This window comes from Procambarus clarkii, chromosome 25 (genome assembly GCF_040958095.1).
Source record: "Procambarus clarkii isolate CNS0578487 chromosome 25, FALCON_Pclarkii_2.0, whole genome shotgun sequence".
NCBI classification, from domain to species: Eukaryota; Metazoa; Arthropoda; class Malacostraca; order Decapoda; family Cambaridae; genus Procambarus; species Procambarus clarkii.
The window spans coordinates 31,869,050-31,890,832 of NC_091174.1; positions in this window are offsets into that span (position 1 = coordinate 31,869,050).

The window sequence follows — 21,783 nt, forward strand, 5'->3', positions numbered from 1 at the left end:
TATATGCAACTGAAAACTCCCACCCCAAAAATGACTGGAACCCATACTGCCAGGAGCACAATGCAACTAGTGTGTACAGGACACCTTATCCATTAGACCAATACGACCGGTCAAAAAAAGGTGATAGCCGAAGCTATTTGAAAGTCAGCACTCTGATGGTAATCTTGGGCATAGTATTTTATCAAATCACCTCATTCTTTGGGGCACATGTGAGGAACACAAATGCAAATAAGCCAGATTGGTCCCCAGGAATATATGCAACTTAAAACTCACACCCCAGAAGTGACTCGAACCCATACTGCCAAGAGCACAATGCAACAGTTGTGCACAGGACACCTTATCCATTCGACAATCACGACCGGTCAAAAGAAGGTGATATCCGAAGCTATTTGAACCACCACTCCGCCGGCACTCTGATGGTAATCTTGGGCATAGTATTTTATCAAATCACCTCATTCTTTGGGGCACACATGAAGAACACAAATGCAAACAAGCCTGAATGGTCCCCAGGACTATATGCAATTGAAAACTCCCACCCCAAAATTAACTCGAACCCATACTGCCAGGAGCACAATGCAACTGGTATATACAGGACACCTTATCCACTCGACCATCATGACCAGTCAAAAGAAGGTGATAGCCGAATCTATTTGAACCACCTCTCCGATGGCACTCTGATGGTAATCATGGGTATAGTATTTTATCAAATCCCATCATTCTTTAGAGAACACGTGAGGAACACAAATGCGAATAAGCCTGAATGATCCCCAGGACTATATGCAACTGAAAACTCAAAACTCAGAAGTGAATCAAACCCATACTGCCAGGAGCACAATGCAACTGGTGTGTACAGGACACCTTATCCAATCGACCATCACGACCGGTCAAAAGGAGGTGATAGCGGAATCTATTTGACCCACACCCCCAGCTGGCACTCTGATGGTATTCTTGGGCATAGTATTTTATCAAATCACGTCATTCTTTCGGGCACATGTGAGAAACACAAATGCGAACAAGCCTGAATGGTCCCCAAGAATATCTGCAACTGAAAGCTCACACCCCAGAAGTGTCTCGAACTCATACTGCCGAGAGCAAATTGCAACTGTTGTGTACAGGACACCTTATCCACTCGACCATCACAACCGGTTAAAAACAAGGTGATAGCCGAAGCTATTTGAACCATCCCTCCGTCAGCACTCTGATGGTAATCTTGGGCATAGTATTTTATCAAATCACCTCATTCTTTGGGACACTCGTGAGGAACACAAATGCGAACAAGCCTGAATGGTCCCTAGGACTATATGCAACTGAAAACTCATACCCCAGGAGTGACTCGAACCCAAACTACCAGCAGCACAATACAATATGTGTACATGACACCTTATCCAATTGAACATCACGACCGGTGAAAAGAAAGTGATAGCTGAAGTTATTTGAACCACCTCTCCGCCGGCACTCTGATGGTTATCTTGGGCATAGTATTTTATCAAATATCCTCATTCATTGGGGCACACGTGAGGAACACAGATGGGAACAAGCCTGAATGGTCCCCAGGACTATTTGCAACTGAAAACTCACACCCCAGAAGTAACTCGAAAACATACTGCAAGGAGCACAATGCAACTATTGTGTACAGGACACCTTATCCAATCGACCATCACGAACGGTCAAAAGGAGGTGATAGCGGAAGCTATTTGACCCCCCCCCCCCACTGGCACTCTGATGGTAATCTTGGGCATAGTAATTTATCAAATCACCTCATTCTTTGGGGCACACGTGAGGAACACAAATGCAAGCAAGCCTGAATGGTCCCTAGGACTATATGCAACTGAAAACTCACACCCCAGAAGTAACTCGAACCCATACTGCCAGGAGCACAATGAAACTGGAGTGTACAAGACACCTTATCCAATCTACCATCACAATCGGTCAAAAGGAGGTGATAGCCGAAGGTATTTGAACCCCCCCTACTCCCCCGCAGGCACTCTGATGATAATCTTTGGCATAGTATTTTATCAAATCACCTCCTTCTTTGTGGCACACGTGAGGAACACAAATGCAAACAAGCCTGAAAAATCCCCAGGACTATATGCAACTGAAAACTCAAACTCTAGAAGTGACTCAAACCCATACTGCCAGGAGCACAATGCAACATGTGTGTACAGGACACCTTTCCCAATCGACCATCACGAATGATCAAAAGGTGGTGGTAGCGGAAGCAATCTGACTCCCCCACCCCCTCGCTGGCACTCTGATGGTAATCTTGGTCATAGTATTTTATCAAATCACCTCATTCTTTGGGTCACACATGAGGAACACAAATGTGAACAAACCTGAATGGTCCCCAAGACTATTTGCAACTGAAAACTCACTCCCCAGAAGTGAATCGAACCCTTACTGCCAGGAGCAAAATGCAACATGTGTGTACAGGAAACCTTATCAACACGACCTGTCAAAAGAAGGTGATAAAAGAAACTATTTGAACCACCCCTCTGCCAGCACCCTGATGGTAATCATGGGTAGAGTATTTTATCAAACTACCTCATTCTTCGGTGCATGAGTGAGGAAAACAAATGCGAACAAGCCTAAATGGTCCCCAGGACTATATGCAACTGAAAACTCACACCCCAGAAGTGACTCGAACCCATACTGCCAGGAGCACAATGCAACTGGTGTGTACAGGACACCTTATCCACTCGACCAGCACGACCTGTCAAAAGAAGGTGATAAAAGAAATATTTGAACCACCCCTCTGATGGCACTCTGATGGTAATCATGGGTATAGTTTTTTATCAAATCCCATCATTCTTTAGAGAACACGTGAGGAACACAAATGCGAAAAAAGCGTGAATGGTCCTGAGGACTATATGCAACTGAAAACTCCCACCCCAAAAATGACTGGAACCCATACTGCCAGGAGCACAATGCAACTAGTGTGTACAGGACACCTTATCCATTAGACCATTACGACCGGTCAAAAAAAGGTGATAGCCGAAGCTATTTGAAAGTCAGCACTCTGATGGTAATCTTGGGCATAGTATTTTATCAAATCACCTCATTCTTTGGGGCACATGTGAGGAACACAAATGCAAATAAGCCAGATTGGTCCCCAGGAATATATGCAACTTAAAACTCACACCCCAGAAGTGACTCGAACCCATACTGCCAAGAGCACAATGCAACAGTTGTGTACAGGACACCTTATCCATTCGACAATCACGACCGGTCAAAAGAAGGTGATATCCGAAGCTATTTGAACCAACACTCCACCGGCACTCTGATGGTAATCTTGGGCATAGTATTTTATCAAATCACCTCATTCTTTGGGGCACACATGAAGAACACAAATGCAAACAAGCCTGAATGGTCCCCAGGACTATATGCAATTGAAAACTCCCACCCCAAAATTAACTCGAACCCATACTGCCAAGAGCACAATGCAACTGGTGTGTACAGGACACCTTATCCAATCGACCATCATGACCGGTCAAAAGGAGGTGATAGCGGAATCTATTTGACCCACACCCCCCGCTGGTACTCTGATGGTATTCTTGGGCATAGTATTTTATCATATCACGTCATTCTTTCGGGCACATGTGAGAAGCACAAATGCGAACAAGCCTGAATGGTCCCCAAGAATATCTGCAACTGAAAGCTCACACCCCAGAAGTGTCTCGAACTCATACTGCCGAGAGCAAATTGCAACTGTTGTGTACAGGACACCTTATCCACTCGACCATCACAACCGGTTAAAAACAAGGTGATAGCCGAAGCTATTTGAACCATCCCTCCGTCAGCACTCTGATGGTAATCTTGGGGATAGTATTTTATCAAATCACCTCATTCTTTGGGGCACACGTGAGGAACACATATTCGAACAAGCCTGAATGATCCCCAGGAATATATGCAACTGAAAACTCCCACTCCAAAATTGACTCGAACCCATACTGCCAGGAGCACAATGCAACTGGTGTGTACAGGACACCTTATCCACTCGACCATCACGACCGGTCTAAAAGAGGTGATAGCCGAAGCAATTTGAACCACCCCTCCACAGGCACTCTGATGGTAATCTTGGGCATAGTATTTTTATAAATCACCTCATTCTTTGGGGCACACGTGAGGAACACAAATGCAAACAAGCCTGAATGGTCCCTAGGACTATATGCATCTGAAAACTCACACCCCAGAAGTAACTCGAACCAATACTTCCATTAGCACAGTGAAACTGGTGTGTAAAGGACATCTTATCCAATAAACCATCACGATCGGTCAAAAGGAGGTTAAAAATATTATCTTCTACCACCCCCATTCTTTTGTATGTACACATATATATTTGCATTATTTGAACTTTGTTACAAAGAGGGAGTTACATATAGGTTACAAAGATGGTTATCATATATATATTATTTATATATAAATATTATTTATATATATATTATTTATATATATATATTATTTATATATATATATATATATTATTTATAAATATATTATTTATATATAAATATATTATTTATATATAAATATATATATATATATATATATATATATATATATATATATATATATATATATATATATATATATATATATATATATATATATATATATATACTATTACACTACACCCTTATATATTACACTAATATATATATATATATATATATATATATATATATATATATATATATATATATATATATATATATATATATATATATATATATATATATATATATATATATGAATGAAAACTCACACCCCAGAAGTGACTCGAACCCATACTCCCAGAAGTAACGCAACTGGTAACTACAGGGCGCCTTAATCCACTTGACCATCACGGCCGTCAAAAGGAAGTGATAGCCGAGGCTATTTGAGCCACTTCCCCGACGGCAACTCGGATGGTAATCTTGGGCATAGCATTTCACCAAATCACCTCATTCTTTGGGGCACACGTGAGGAACACAAATGCGAACAAGCCTGAATGGTCCCCAGGACTATATGCGAATGAAAACTCACACCCCAGAAGTGACTCGAACCCATACTCCCAGAAGCAACGCAACTGGTAACTACAGGGCGCCTTAATCCACTTGACCATCACGGCCGTCAAAAGGAAGTGATAGCCTCGGCTATCACTTCCTTTTGACGGCCGTGATGGTCAAGTGGATTAAGGCGCCCTGTAGTTACCTGTTGCGTTGCTTCTGGGAGTATGGGTTCGAGTCACTTCTGGGGTCTGAGTTTTCATTCACATATAGTCCTGGGGACCATTCAGGCTTGTTCGCATATATATATATATATATATATATATATATATATATATATATATATATATATATATATATATATATATATATATATATATATATATATATATATATATATATATATATATATATATATATATATATATATATATATATATATACTATTACACTACACCCTTATATATTACACTAATATATATATATATATATATATATTATTAAATATGACCGAAAAAGTAAGATTAATAATTCTAACACGAATTTTCTCAATCTTTCGTACATTACGCTTCACTGTTGGAGGTAAATAAAAAATCACTTCTCCAAAATTCATTTTTATTTCTAGTCTGACGCGACACGGGCGCGTTTCGTAAAACTTATTACATTTTCAAAGACTTCACAAATACACAACTGATTTGAACGTATCTCTGATTTTATATCTACATTTGAGTGAGGTGGTAAGGGTGATGTGGCATTAACACAAGACAGAACAGGAGGGGATATTAATAGGGTATTAAAAGTATCAACACAAGACAGAACAGAAACAATGGGTATTGAATAGAAGTGTTTGTAGAAAGCCTATTGGTCCATATTTCTTGATGCTTCTATATTGGAGCGGAGTCTTGAGGTGGGTAGAATATAGTTGTGCAATAATTGGCTGTTGATTGCTGGTGTTGACTTCTTGATGTGTAGTGCCTCGCAAACGTCAAGCCGCCTGCTATCGCTGTATCTATCGATGATTTCTGTGTTGTTTACTAGGATTTCTCTGGCGATGGTTTGGTTATGGGAAGAGATTATATGTTCCTTAATGGAGCCCTGTTGCTTATGCATCGTTAAACGCCTAGAAAGAGATGTTGTTGTCTTGCCTATATACTGGGTTTTTTGGAGCTTACAGTCCCCAAGTGGGCATTTGAAGGCATAGACGACATTAGTCTCTTTTAAAGCGTTCTGTTTTGTGTCTGGAGAGTTTCTCATGAGTAGGCTGGCCGTTTTTCTGGTTTTATAGTAAATCGTCAGTTGTATCCTCTGATTTTTGTCTGTAGGGATAACGTTTCTATTAACAATATCTTTCAGGACCCTTTCCTCCGTTTTATGAGCTGTGGAAAAGAAGTTCCTGTAAAATAGTCTAATAGGGGGTATAGGTGTTGTGTTAGTTGTCTCTTCAGAGGTTGCATGGCTTTTCACTTTCCTTCTTATGATGTCTTCGATGAAACCATTGGAGAAGCCGTTATTGACTAGGACCTGCCTTACCCTACAGAGTTCTTCGTCGACTTGCTTCCATTCTGAGCTGTGGCTGAGAGCACGGTCGACGTATGCGTTAACAACACTCCTCTTGTACCTGTCAGGGCAGTCGCTGTTGGCATTTAGGCACATTCCTATGTTTGTTTCCTTAGTGTAGACTGCAGTGTGGAAACCTCCGCCCTTTTCCATGACTGTTACATCTAGAAAAGGCAGCTTCCCATCCTTTTCCGTCTCGTAAGTGAAACGCAGCACGGAACTCTGCTCAAATGCCTCCTTCAGCTTCTGTAGATGTCTGACATCAGGTACCTGTGTAAAAATGTCGTCAACATACCTGCAGTATATGGCCGGTTTCAAGTTCATGTCGACTAAGACTTCAGGCCTTCAGCCTGAAGTCTCCAAAGGAATTTGTGGACTTACTGCGGGGCACACGGGCCACAGGGATAAGAGCCTCGTTGGACGTAGAATCGCTGTTTACCAACGTACCTGTGGACGAGACAATCGGAATGAAAGCCGACAGAGTGTATCGTGATCCAGCCTGTACTCCTCTTGACATGCCAGAAAGTATTCTGAGGAAACTACTCCAAGCTTGTACTAAAGAGGCACCCTTCTTGAGCCCGGATGGGCACATGTATAAGCAAGTAGATGGGGTCGCCATGGGTTCTCCCCTAGGTGTCCTGTTTGCAAACTTCTACATGGGTACCATCGAGCAAAAAGTCTTAGTCGACATGAACTTGAAACCGGCCATATACTGCAGGTATGTTGACGACATTTTTACACAGGTACCTGATGTCAGACATCTACAGAAGCTGAAGGAGGCATTTGAGCAGAGTTCCGTGCTGCGTTTCACTTACGAGACGGAAAAGGATGGGAAGCTGCCTTTTCTAGATGTAACAGTCATGGAAAAGGGCGGAGGTTTCCACACTGCAGTCTACACTAAGGAAACAAACATAGGAATGTGCCTAAATGCCAACAGCGACTGCCCTGACAGATACAAGAGGAGTGTTGTTAACGCATACGTCGACCGTGCTCTCAGCCACAGCTCAGAATGGAAGCAAGTCGACGAAGAACTCTGTAGGGTAAGGCAGGTCCTAGTCAATAACGGCTTCTCCAATGGTTTCATCGAAGACATCATAAGAAGGAAAGTGAAAAGCCATGCAACCTCTGAAGAGACAACTAACACAACACCTATACCCCCTATTAGACTATTTTACAGGAACTTCTTTTCCACAGCTCATAAAACGGAGGAAAGGGTCCTGAAAGATATTGTTAATAGAAACGTTATCCCTACAGACAAAAATCAGAGGATACAACTGACGATTTACTATAAAACCAGAAAAACGGCCAGCCTACTCATGAGAAACTCTCCAGACACAAAACAGAACGCTTTAAAAGAGACTAATGTCGTCTATGCCTTCAAATGCCCACTTGGGGACTGTAAGCTCCAAAAAACCCAGTATATAGGCAAGACAACAACATCTCTTTCTAGGCGTTTAACGATGCATAAGCAACAGGGCTCCATTAAGGAACATATAATCTCTTCCCATAACCAAACCATCGCCAGAGAAATCCTAGTAAACAACACAGAAATCATCGATAGATACAGCGATAGCAGGCGGCATGACGTTTGCGAGGCACTACACATCAAGAAGTCAACACCAGCAATCAACAGCCAATTATTGCACAACTATATTCTACCCACCTCAAGACTCCGCTCCAATATAGAAGCATCAAGAAATATGGACCAATAGGCTTTCTACAAACACTTCTATTCAATACCCATTGTTTCTGTTCTGTCTTGTGTTGATACTTTTAATACCCTATTAATATCCCCTCCTGTTCTGTCTTGTGTTAATGCCACATCACCCTTACCACCTCACTCAAATGTAGATATAAAATCAGAGATACGTTCTAATCAGTTGTGTATTTGTGAAGTCTTTGAAAATGTAATAAGTTTTACGAAACGTGCCCGTGTCGCGTCAGACTAGAAATAAAAATGAATTTTGGAGAAGTGATTTTTGATTTACCTCCAACAGTGAAGCGTAATGTACGAAAGATTGAGAAAATTCGTGTTAGAATTATTAATCTTACTTTTTCGGTCATATTTAATAATATATATATATATATATATATATTAGTGTAATATATAAGGGTGTAGTGTAATAGTATATATATATATATATATATATTGTGACAATAATCTCCTTCAAGAGATTGAGCCTGCTCTTCCCTCCACAAACACGTCGTTGAAATTATATAAAACGACTATGGAAGACATGTCCAACAACAACAACACCAGCAAGGCTTGCCAGGGTGAGCAAAACATATGCAGCCAGCCACCTGTTCGGACTCAAACCACCAAACTACATGTTGATCGCTACCGGCTCCGCTGATTGGTCGCCGGTCTGGCTGTACCTGCACTCGCCCCCCCATACTACTTGATGTCTGGGGTCGCCCCAACCTCCTACCTCAGAATGTTCAGTGCTCTCGTTGTCACCACTCCTCCCGGCTAGACGCTAGCGTGTACTGAGAGAAGTGGTGGCTTAAAGCCAATATTCCAACACCTCCCATTTACTTTGTATTGCACTTCTTGTTATTTTGCCTTAACGTAATTTTTCATTGTGTCATCTAATTATTCTTATTATTTTGATTGATTTTATTATAAGAATTTGTTTGTGCATTTTATTCATGTTTTGATTTAATTAACGTAATTAAAATTTCATTGTTAAAGTTTACTTGTGTTTTGTGTGTCTTCTCCTTACCTTACCACAGACGAAGTTCCAGTTTTTTCTATTTTTTTTTATAACTATGTGACGAGGCCATACCCCTAGCCTTAAACAGCCGAACACCAACGCGTTACCGTCACAAGTTATATGGGGGCCAGTCCTAGGAGCTTCACTCAGGTACTGGTGCCAAGTGGTAATTTATGGTAAGCGTATTTAACTTTGTTAACGTAGCTTTACTATTTTTCATTCAATTTCATTTTTTATAAGGTGCGGTGTATTGTGCATTACGAGAGTAACATATAGTGAAGGTGAGACAACTTTGGATTACGTGGTGACTGTAGGCCGCAGTCATACTCTTAATTGGTCATCTCTCCCTCCGTGTTATTACTCGTGTTTACCATCTATGTCCCTTGAATAATTCTCATTCTGACAGATCATCATATTGGTACCCTGGTACTGTGGTCTGCCCCGGGTCAAGAGTACCCAATCTTCTGCAATCTGACTGTAGGAGGACAAAGAGGGCCATAGTTCCTCTAGCTCGAACTTTAGTTGCTGAATTGGGACCTCAGCAGCAGTTCTCGTCACCAGTTGACACCTCGCACCCCTACACGTCAGTCAGAGATGATGATACATACAACGGTAGGGAATTAGCTTATTTTTTCAGAGCACAAAAGTTCGCTAATTCTGTAAGTATCATATTAAATTCAGTGGGGAAAACTTGCTTTATGTCCTATAGAGACTTGGCAAGGTATGCCTACATCCTTGGACTACCAATTTTACTTTTGAAGCATTTAACTGTTTCATTTGTTTTCGAAACTTTGTTTCATTTGTTAGTAGGATTTTCTTGCCCTTATTCTCTTACATGAGTACCGGGTACAAGATTTCCTGCGCCCTTGATTTAATTTAATCATTTAATATCTTTCACTTAACGTTAATTGTTAAAGATCACACAGGATAGGTACCAGTTGCCACGTTGTCCTGTTTCTGACATTTCACTATTGAATATTCGTGTACCTTTATTTGCTAATTTCACCATGTTTCGTCTCCAAACTTTCCGTGCAAATCCAGCAGGTGAAATAGGGACTTTAAGTCGTGCCAAGAGGACTGAATTACAAACTCTTGCACATGAGTATCAACTAGAAGTTCCCTACCAAGCCAACAAAAATGACCTACACAACATGTTGCTGGATTACTATTTAGGGCAAGGTAAGATAGACTCTGAAACTCATGAAACTTACTATATTGCAGATAAAACTGACTTGGCAACGATGAAACTTAAACTAGAGCTGGCTAAGATTGAACGTGAGCAGCAAAGGGAAGCCCGCGAACAACAAGAACGAGCGGCTGCCATACGGAGGGAAGAACAAGAACGTGAAGCTGCCTTGAGGAGAGAAGAACACGAACGTGGACTCGCCCTCCACGAACGTGAGGTCGCCTTGCTCCATGAACGTGAGAGAGTACAGCTTGAAACAAAACAACGCGAGTTGGAAATACAACGCGAACATGACAAGCAACAAGCAACTCTGGCTCTAGAGTGTCGTCAACGTGAAATCGCCTTGGAAACTTCCCACTTCACTCAACGCCAGCAAGCTACTGCCAATCTTCCCGTCAGTTTTAATATATCACATGCAAGTAAGTTAATGCCATCCTTTGTAGAAGCAGAAGTTGATGTGTTTTTCACCACCTTTGAAACCCTTGCTAATCAACTCAGTTGGCCTGTCGACCAATGGGCCACACTTCTCAGAGTCCATCTTACAGGTAGAGCTGCAGTCACACTCAGTACTTTGGCGTCTGAGAATGACTACTACACTCTGAAACAAGCAGTGTTGGACGCCTACCTACTTTCCACAGAAAGTTATAGAAGGAAATTCCGTGACCACCTGAAGGCAAGTACCACTACCTTCCTAGAGTTTGCTAACACGAAACGGAGGTATTTCATGAAATGGCTGGAAGCAGCACATGTCTCTACTTTTACAGAACTCGTCAACCTGATGCTTGTTGAAGAATTCTTGAGACGTGTGCCACCTCCTGTCCGCCTCTACTTAGCAGATAAAGAAGAAACCGACTACCTGAAGTGTGCTAAGTCGGCTGACACTTACAGCCTCATCCACCGGCTGACACCTGAACCATCCTCCAGTAAGAAGTCGTGGTACAGTTACGAGAAGGTGAGCCCCGATCAAGCTGGTTCACAACTGTACTGCAAGTATTGTAGACTCTATGGACATACCATAGACAAGTGTGGTAAGTCTCAATACAAGGGAACCACTGACCAACAAAGACCCAAACCAACTCCTCCTAAGTCCGGTAAGCCTGTGATGAATGTTGGTGTTGATGTTAATGATCTTTCTCTTTTCAGTAACCACCTGTATACTGGAACTGTCTCTGCCAACGGTTCAAATCCGGAGGGACGTTTCAAATTGAAGATCTTGAGGGACACAGCGGCTCTACAATCGATCATCTTGAAGTCGGCTGTGCCCAACATCGTCTACACCGGGGAAACAGTCTTCATCACTGACCTCACTGCTACCACTCCATACCCTCTCGCCAGAGTCCACCTGGATTGTCCCTACGTGAACGGAGAAGTCCAAGTCGCCGTCAGGGAAAAGCCTTTTCCCATGCCTGGAGTGCAACTTCTCCTAGGCAACGACTTGGCAGAAGACCTGCAACCGACCAACCTGATCGTCATGGACAAACCCCAGGTGTGTAACTCTGTGCCAATAAACCCTATTCTTGAGTATGTTCCAGCAGAGGTTCAAGAGAGTGATGAAGTTTCTCCTCCGGTTCTCGTGACCACCCGTGCACAAGCCGCACGTCCACAGCCAGCTGACTCTACTGCTACCGCTGTCCCTCAAGACCCTCAGAAACTACCCCCGCATCTGACCAAGTTGGAGTTCCGTAAGTTGCAGAGGGAAGATCTTACTTTAACACCATTGTTTTTCCAGGCTGAGACTCAACCCGACAGTATTCCTGGGTTCTTCCTAGAGAACGACTTGCTCTACCGCAGATATAGACCCAGTAAACTGAAGGAGGAGGACGATTGGGCCAACATCGAACAACTTGTGATTCCCACCAGCCTGCGGCCCACTATTCTACACCTGGCCCACGGAGCATTCTCCCACTACGGCTTCAACAAGACTTACCATGGGATTCGTCAAGACTACTACTGGCCAGGTATGGTAAATAACGTCAAACAGTACGTAAAACAGTGTCATGCATGTCAGATGGCAGGCAAACCGAACGTCTCCATTCCCAGAGCACCACTGATTCCCATACAGGTGCCTGCGGAACCTTTCCACAGACTCATAATAGACTGTGTTGGTCCTTTACCTCGGACCAGTTCAGGTAACGCCTACATCCTAACCATCCTGTGTCCTACCACCAGATTTCCCATAGCAGTTCCAGTGAAGAACATCACGGCTGCTACGGTTATCAAACATCTATTGAAGATCTTCACTCAATACGGATTTCCCAGGGAGATTCAAAGTGACTGTGGCACCAACTTCACCAGTGATCTCTTCAAAAGGACACTGGAGGAGTTCAACATCAAACAGGTATTGTCCAGCCCCTATCATCCTGCTTCACAGGGTTCTCTTGAACGTAGTCATCAGACCATCAAAGCACTCTTGAAAAAGTTTTGTAGTGAAACCTCGAAGGATTGGGATAAGCAGATTGACCTTATAATGTGTATTTTCAGAAGTCTCCCCAATGAGTCCCTAGGAGTATCTCCTTATGAGATGCTCTACGGCCGTAAGTGCCGTACTCCCCTTAAGGCTTTCAAAGACTCTCTCAGAGATGCCACCTTCAGTGAGCATCAGAATGTGCCCCAGTTTCTTCAAAACCTTCAACACATTCTAGAGAGAGTCCACCGCTTTGCCCATGATAATCTATTGAAAGCCCAGGTGAGAATGAAGACTCATTACGACCAGACCAGCAAAGTAAGAAAATTCAAGCCGGGAGACTTCGTCCTTGCCTATTTTCCTATCCCAGGTTCACCTTTACAAAACAGATTTTCAGGACCCTACTGCGTCAAAGAGTGCAGAAACAACAACAACTACGTCATAGAAACTCCAGATAGGCGGCGGAAGACCCAGCTGTGCCACGTCAACCTCCTGAAGCAATATAATGGTACTCCTCCCACTGTCTTGACTAACTATTCCACATTCACAGAACCCTACATCCACAGTGAGACCTTCCCAGCTTCTCCTCCCGAAAGCACTGACAAGGAGTCAGCGCTTTCTAATTCCGAAATCCTTAATGATTTTTCCAAATACTTTCAGGATAATCATAGTGCACCTCTCGTCAAGATCTTCAGAGAACATCAAGAGTTGTTCAGAGATGATCCCCAAGAGTGTAATGTTACCCAGCACGACATCCAACTGCTCCCCGACACCCGGCCGATTCGTCAACCCTTCTACCGAATCAGCCCGAGCAAGAAGGAAGTCATGCGTGCTGAGGTGCAATACCTCTTGGATCATGGACTGGCTACACCTTGTGAGTCCCCCTGGGCCTCACCCTGTATCTTGGTGCCCAAACCCCAAGGTAAGGTGCGGTTGTGCACTATCGTAAACTGAACTCTGTCACTGTCAAGGATGCTTACCCCTTGCCAAGGATAGATGACATCCTTGATGCCATTGGTAGTGCCCAGTACTTGTCCCAAGTGGACTTGCTTAAGGGGTACTATCAAGTGTGTCTAACGGAGCGCGCTAAAGAGATATCTGCCTTCATCACTCCTTTTGGACTTTTCAGATATGAACGCCTTCCTTTCGGACTATGTAATGCCCCGGCCACCTGTCAAAGAGCTGTCAACCGTGTCAATATATATATATATATATATATATATATATATATATATATATATATATATATATATATATATATATATATATATATATATATATATATATATATATATATATATATATATATATATATATATGCGAACAAGCCTGAATGGTCCCCAGGACTATATGTGAATGAAAACTCAGACCCCAGAAGTGACTCGAACCCATACTCCCAGAAGCAACGCAACAGGTAACTACAGGGCGCCTTAATCCACTTGACCATCACGGCCGTCAAAAGGAAGTGATAGCCTCGGCTATCACTTCCTTTTGACGGCCGTGATGGTCAAGTGGATTAAGGCACCCTGTAGTTACCAGTTGCGTTGCTTCTGGGAGTATGGGTTCGAGTCACTTCTGGGGTCTGAGTTTTCATTCACATATAGTCCTGGGGACCATTCAGGCTTGTTCGCATATATATATATATATATATATATATATATATATATATATATATATATATATATATATATATATATATATATATATATATATATATATATATATATATATATATATATATATATATACTATTACACTACACCCTTATATATTACACTAATATATATATATATATATATATATATATATATATATATATATATTATTAAATATGACCGAAAAAGTAAGATTAATAATTCTAACACGAATTTTCTCAATCTTTCGTACATTACGCTTCACTGTTGGAGGTAAATCAAAAATCACTTCTCCAAAATTCATTTTTATTTCTAGTCTGACGCGACACGGGCGCGTTTCGTAAAACTTATTACATTTTCAAAGACTTCACAAATACACAACTGATTAGAACGTATCTCTGATTTTATATCTACATTTGAGTGAGGTGGTAAGGGTGATGTGGCATTAACACAAGACAGAACAGGAGGGGATATTAATAGGGTATTAAAAGTATCAACACAAGACAGAACAGAAACAATGGGTATTGAATAGAAGTGTTTGTAGAGAGCCTATTGGTCCATATTTCTTGATGCTTCTATATTGGAGCGGAGTCTTGAGGTGGGTAGAATATAGTTGTGCAATAATTGGCTGTTGATTGCTGGTGTTGACTTCTTGATGTGTAGTGCCTCGCAAACGTCAAGCCGCCTGCTATCGCTGTATCTATCGATGATTTCTGTGTTGTTTACTAGGATTTCTCTGGCGATGGTTTGGTTATGGGAAGAGATTATATGTTCCTTAATGGAGCCCTGTTGCTTATGCATCGTTAAACGCCTAGAAAGAGATGTTGTTGTCTTGCCTATATACTGGGTTTTTTGGAGCTTACAGTCCCCAAGTGGGCATTTGAAGGCATAGACGACATTAGTCTCTTTTAAAGCGTTCTGTTTTGTGTCTGGAGAGTTTCTCATGAGTAGGCTGGCCGTTTTTCTGGTTTTATAGTAAATCGTCAGTTGTATCCTCTGATTTTTGTCTGTAGGGATAACGTTTCTATTAACAATATCTTTCAGGACCCTTTCCTCCGTTTTATGAGCTGTGGAAAAGAAGTTCCTGTAAAATAGTCTAATAGGGGGTATAGGTGTTGTGTTAGTTGTCTCTTCAGAGGTTGCATGGCTTTTCACTTTCCTTCTTATGATGTCTTCGATGAAACCATTGGAGAAGCCGTTATTGACTAGGACCTGCCTTACCCTACAGAGTTCTTCGTCGACTTGCTTCCATTCTGAGCTGTGGCTGAGAGCACGGTCGACGTATGCGTTAACAACACTCCTCTTGTACCTGTCAGGGCAGTCGCTGTTGGCATTTAGGCACATTCCTATGTTTGTTTCCTTAGTGTAGACTGCAGTGTGGAAACCTCCGCCCTTTTCCATGACTGTTACATCTAGAAAAGGCAGCTTCCCATCCTTTTCCGTCTCGTAAGTGAAACGCAGCACGGAACTCTGCTCAAATGCCTCCTTCAGCTTCTGTAGATGTCTGACATCAGGTACCTGTGTAAAAATGTCGTCAACATACCTGCAGTATATGGCCGGTTTCAAGTTCATGTCGACTAAGACTTCAGGCCTTCAGCCTGAAGTCTCCAAAGGAATTTGTGGACTTACTGCGGGGCACACGGGCCACAGGGATAAGAGCCTCGTTGGACGTAGAATCGCTGTTTACCAACGTACCTGTGGACGAGACAATCGGAATGATAGCCGACAGAGTGTATCGTGATCCAGCCTGTACTCCTCTTGACATGCCAGAAAGTATTCTGAGGAAACTACTCCAAGCTTGTACTAAAGAGGCACCCTTCTTGAGCCCGGATGGGCACATGTATAAGCAAGTAGATGGGGTCGCCATGGGTTCTCCCCTAGGTGTCCTGTTCGCAAACTTCTACATGGGTACCATCGAGCAAAAAGTCTTAGTCGACATGAACTTGAAACCGGCCATATACTGCAGGTATGTTGACGACATTTTTACACAGGTACCTGATGTCAGACATCTACAGAAGCTGAAGGAGGCATTTGAGCAGAGTTCCGTGCTGCGTTTCACTTACGAGACGGAAAAGGATGGGAAGCTGCCTTTTCTAGATGTAACAGTCATGGAAAAGGGCGGAGGTTTCCACACTGCAGTCTACACTAAGGAAACAAACATAGGAATGTGCCTAAATGCCAACAGCGACTGCCCTGACAGGTACAAGAGGAGTGTTGTTAACGCATACGTCGACCGTGCTCTCAGCCACAGCTCAGAATGGAAGCAAGTCGACGAAGAACTCTGTAGGGTAAGGCAGGTCCTAGTCAATAACGGCTTCTCCAATGGTTTCATCGAAGACATCATAAGAAGGAAAGTGAAAAGCCATGCAACCTCTGAAGAGACAACTAACACAACACCTATACCCCCTATTAGACTATTTTACAGGAACTTCTTTTCCACAGCTCATAAAACGGAGGAAAGGGTCCTGAAAGATATTGTTAATAGAAACGTTATCCCTACAGACAAAAATCAGAGGATACAACTGACGATTTACTATAAAACCAGAAAAACGGCCAGCCTACTCATGAGAAACTCTCCAGACACAAAACAGAACGCTTTAAAAGAGACTAATGTCGTCTATGCCTTCAAATGCCCACTTGGGGACTGTAAGCTCCAAAAAACCCAGTATATAGGCAAGACAACAACATCTCTTTCTAGGCGTTTAACGATGCATAAGCAACAGGGCTCCATTAAGGAACATATAATCTCTTCCCATAACCAAACCATCGCCAGAGAAATCCTAGTAAACAACACAGAAATCATCGATAGATACAGCGATAGCAGGCGGCATGACGTTTGCGAGGCACTACACATCAAGAAGTCAACACCAGCAATCAACAGCCAATTATTGCACAACTATATTCTACCCACCTCAAGACTCCGCTCCAATATAGAAGCATCAAGAAATATGGACCAATAGGCTTTCTACAAACACTTCTATTCAATACCCATTGTTTCTGTTCTGTCTTGTGTTGATACTTTTAATACCCTATTAATATCCCCTCCTGTTCTGTCTTGTGTTAATGCCACATCACCCTTACCACCTCACTCAAATGTAGATATAAAATCAGAGATACGTTCTAATCAGTTGTGTATTTGTGAAGTCTTTGAAAATGTAATAAGTTTTACGAAACGCGCCCGTGTCGCGTCAGACTAGAAATAAAAATGAATTTTGGAGAAGTGATTTTTGATTTACCTCCAACAGTGAAGCGTAATGTACGAAAGATTGAGAAAATTCGTGTTAGAATTATTAATCTTACTTTTTCGGTCATATTTAATAATATATGTCTACAGGAAAGACTGCTACCAAAATATACTAATATATATATATATATATATATATATATATATATATATATATATATATATATATATATATATATATATATATATAATATATGTCGGAAAATCCGACACCATTTAATAATATACAGACAGATAATAAGTGCTGCTGTATTACCAACAAGTTACCCATAGAAAACGTAACTTGTAGTGGAATTACCGTCTAAAGAAAACGGGATATCATCACCACATACTATTATAATTCACCAGCTATTCTGCTGGGAATTGTTCTTAAATACATTAGTCTTTGGACTTTACCATCATAAAAACATCTTATATAAATTAACTTAATTATCAATATTAAAGTAGAGTAAATGTGACCCTTCTATCATGTTCTGAAATCTGGACAATGTAAGCCAGGCGTCAGAGGGAGGAGGAGGGCAGCCATTATTGTTTATTGAGACCAGAGGCTCACACGGGAGCAAATTCGGCTCCTGTTAAATTTACTTGGACGTAGTGTTATGGAACCCAAAGGTGTACCATTGTCAACACGCTGTCTACAAATACAAGTTAAGTGTCTATCCGAAACCCGTTTATCATTCATTTATGGCCATTAATGTCAGGATATAGGGTTAGCCGGTTAGAACGCGAAATCGCCTCATACTAAAGGTAATTAAGCCAGGTCTTTAATGTTCCATGTACTGTATAGTGTTTTCTCTGATATAGCTTGTCATATATAGGATTCTGGCTTCACAGCTAGCGCACTTTTGACAGGTCAAGACGAGGATGCAAGATTATGTGCACCAGTTACTGGGTGATAGAAGCTACCTCAAAGAGGATAATTTGGTGTCTACACTCTAGTTATACCTGGTGGACTAACCTGCTGTACTATAAGAGAAGGAACCTCATCAATGTATGTAGCTATTACTGTAATTTGATTGGCTGCATATGTGTAATATAAACCCCCCCTAATGTGTAGAGGATCGATTTGTGAGATTATGAGATTATTGCAGAAATACAGTCCACTTATCATTATACAAATTGCTATCGAAGTATACAAATTAACGTAAATATAAATTCATATAAATTAAATAAATATAAATCTCACAGGTCGGTTCCCACATTATTTGGTCCTTCGAACCGGATGACGGATTATTTGATCCTTTGAACCCACATTTGGTCATCTTAGTACCGGATGAGCCAGTTAACCAGTGGATTCATTAAATATACTAGTGCAGTGTTATTTAAACAAGGCCAGCCAGTCAAAGACAGCGGCGAAGCCTCGAGGGAGCTCAGGAGCCTCCCTCAACTGAGTTCAGCCTCATCAGCGGTTTCATGCACACCCACAGATATTTGGTGGCGTGTTATTTCGTGAAATGACAGCGCTAATATTGAAGCCAGCCAATTAGTGACTGTGTCGCGAGATTGTTCACGGATTTCGTGGTGTTACATTTCGCGAGAGATTATCTACGAATTTTGTGGAGTTTATTTCGCGAGGTCACTAATAATATTTAATACTTCTTGATAATATTAGAAGTTTCATAGAGGCTAATTAAGAGGCTATTATCAATAATTGTGTATATTATTTCTCCAAATAGAGAATTATTTAATATATATTGCACTAGTGATCACAGTATAATATTTACTAATTGCCAACCCACAACAGGGTAGGATATTAACCATTGACTAGTTGAACTATTATCGTTCATCCTAGTCCCATTATTACCATAGTCAGTTGTACTATATTGATCAACCTAACACCATTAATGAATGGTCCAGACCCTATTTTGGGTGTAATTTTTATCAACTCGAATTGAGTTGTATATATAATAATTTACTTATGATCATTACACCTTTGAGTGATTAATTAGTGTCTCTACCATCCTAGGGTGATATAGAAGAGCTAACCTAAAGGTACTTCCAGTGACACTGGTTTATCACTCAAATCATTAGTGTGTATGATTGTATATATATAATGTGTATTAATTTTAAGTGCTAACCTCTAGTAGAGGTAGGATTATTGCCTAGTGAGTTCAGAATTTACCCTAGGCTACCATCAGTGCTTGTTCAGTATTATGAGCGACCCAAGTACAAGCCCCACAAGGCTTCACCAACTAGCCAGTAGGGATAATGCAGGGAGAATGAAAAGAACCCTTGCAGGTCTTAAAGGCCACTTAACAAGACAGATCAAGAAATGTGAAGATTTGTCACAACAATCAACAGTTGATTATGCTGACCTGGAAAGCTATTATCAAGCAGCTGCAGGTAAATTTGAGCAAATCAAATGCCAAATAGCAACATATGTGGCTGAACTTGCCAACACTAATTTATCAGAAACAGAAATAGACGACATTATGGTTGATCTTGCGAATTATGAAGATCAAACTCAGGCCACGTTACAGCCTTATGTCAAATTAATTGCCCAGAACAAGGCAACAGCAACAACAACAACAGTTGCATCTAATACGAGTCAAGCAGAAGCTCGACTCCCTCCAATTAATTTACCCACTTTCTCAGGAAAAGATGAGGAAGATTGGGACGAATTTTGGAACAAATTCGTTGACCTTGTAGACTCAAAACAATCTTTACCAAAGAGTAGTAAATTCTCTTATTTGCAAGGCCAATTATCAGGTGAGGCTAAAACAGTAGTATCCCATCTGAGATTAACTAATGACGGCTATGATCTGGCAGTAAAACTCCTCAAGGATAATTATGCTGATCCAGAAGTAAGAACATCACATTTAGTTCATGAGCTGTTGCATTTACCCCCACCGGAGGCTTCAGCTGATTCACTCCAAGTCTTCAAGCTGGAGGTAGAATCATTGATCAATGCCCTCAGCCTGACAGCAGATACAAACGGGGCTGAGTGGGTCTTGAAAATAATTGTCCAGGAAAAAATACCTAGGGACATATTGAGACAAATGAGTGCTCATTACAATAAAAGCATCTTATCCATGAATGAAATATCTGAAGGTTTAAAGTCAGTAGTTCATCAATTACGAACACATGACAAATTAAAACCACCAAGTAAACCCTCAGAAACCAATAATAGTAAACCACAGAGTACCAAAGGTACTCCAAATCAATCTAGACAATATAATTCAACACCAAAGTGGAACAGTGGCAGTGTGGGCGTATATGCAGTGGGACCCTCCAAGCCTATAGTTACTGTGTCACCCAAGAACGTGACACCAAAGGGTACAGGAAGCTATGGAACATGTTTGTTCTGCAATGAGAAACATTCAATGTACCACTGCCCTAATTTTCCTGATAGTGACGCCCGTGTTGAGCGACTCAAAGATTTGCAACATTGCACGAGGTGCCTCAGGAAACATAACATCAACGACTGTGATACCCAATTACACACCTGTAATAGGTGTAACAAAGGTCAGCACCATGCAGCATTGTGCAGAGACACCAAAACAACGTCTCCAAACCCCAAGGTGGAAGATAGCATTCCCACCACAGTACAGTACTGCAAGGTGCAACAAACAAAGAGTGTCCAATCGGCAAAGTCTAAAGGTAATACGACTTTGCCTACTGCCCAAATTACCATCCTGAATAAGAGGGCCAAGGTCCATACCCGTGGGTTGTTTGACCAAGGATCCCAGAGAACATATATCACCAAAAAGTTGGCAGATGAATTACAATTAAGGCCTGTAGCCCAGATGTCATTCAACATCTCAGGGTTTGTAACAGATGCAGGACCTCAAGTCTACCAGGTGGTACAACCATCAGTACGCTTAGGCAGGTACGTCTGTCGAGTACAAGCCATTGTGGTGGACAAAATACCAGTAGACCTACAAGTTCAAGGTCTGAGAGCAACAGCCAAATTCCTGAGAAATAGAGGAATAAAATTGGCAGATAATATTAAGTCTGATCACCTCACCGACTTCGGTCTCCTTGTAGGGACAGACTATTGCCATCGATTCATCGGTAGCCCTACTAAATATCAGGGTATAACCATGTTAAACTCTGCAG